Source organism: Brassica oleracea, chromosome C3 (assembly GCF_000695525.1).
Source record: "Brassica oleracea var. oleracea cultivar TO1000 chromosome C3, BOL, whole genome shotgun sequence".
NCBI classification, from domain to species: Eukaryota; Viridiplantae; Streptophyta; class Magnoliopsida; order Brassicales; family Brassicaceae; genus Brassica; species Brassica oleracea.
This window is the reverse complement of record NC_027750.1, coordinates 52610367-52611401: the sequence shown is the minus strand read 5'-3', so window position 1 is coordinate 52611401 and position 1035 is coordinate 52610367.

The following is a 1035-nucleotide window of genomic DNA, read 5'->3' as shown; positions in this document are numbered from 1 at the left end:
AGCTCGATTGAAGTGGATAATGGAGAAGAAGATAAAATAGTGAATTGCTGTTTTTTTTTCTGAGCAAGAAAAAAATGAAAAGACTTAGAAAAAAAATAGTTCTACTAAAACCAAATATTTTGGTGGCAGAAGTGATTTTTCACTAAGTATTTGGCACTCATGAATGTTACAAGTATAAAAATTGGATTTTTGACTTCCCGCTTCCTAAAATCCCTGTAAAATACTACGTAACGTTGATTTAACGCTACGATAGAGCTAGGCATCCAAAATAACCATTTTTAGTAGCAGTTTGTGAATTCGTGCTACCGTGATGTACTACCAATACTCATATTTCTTGTAGTGAGATCATGTCTAGAACATAATGGAACCACATGAAAGTGTCGACACACACACATATTTGTATAAAGATACATAAAGTTATAGCACTTGAACATAAAGAGATAAGCGAGGATCATGAACCCACGAATGAGTACTCATACAATCATAAAAGATCATAGAGATTAGAAAAGATAAAACGTGGAGGTTCAAAGTATCTAAAAGAGAGATGAGCGTATTGGCCATATACATATACATAAACGCCATCTGATAAACCAGTGAAATATATGGATCTTGTGAGATAAAGAAACCCTGAGATAAGGCACATGATCACGAGGTCTAAGAGTGTTCATGTCTTCCTACTTAACAACATTAGATTATAGCTTGTTACACAAGGTACTCACAGAGATCAAAGGAACAGATTATAAGGAGATAAACTCCTATGTGGTGGATGCTGCTACAGATTTTCGAAATTGACAATGGTCTGGTCATAAGAAAGAAATTAGATACAAATGATATAGTAAGCATCATATGGATCACTGGATAAGATGAAAGAACAGCTTCGTTCCTAAGCTGATTCATGGACTGAAACATAAAGCAGCTGCATATAGTATGTAAAATAAATTGATCACGCATGATCATTGATCTTGGAATTGTATAAAAGATAATCCAATACAGTCCATATATTTAAAATTCCTTGTGATTATACTAAACCTAAAA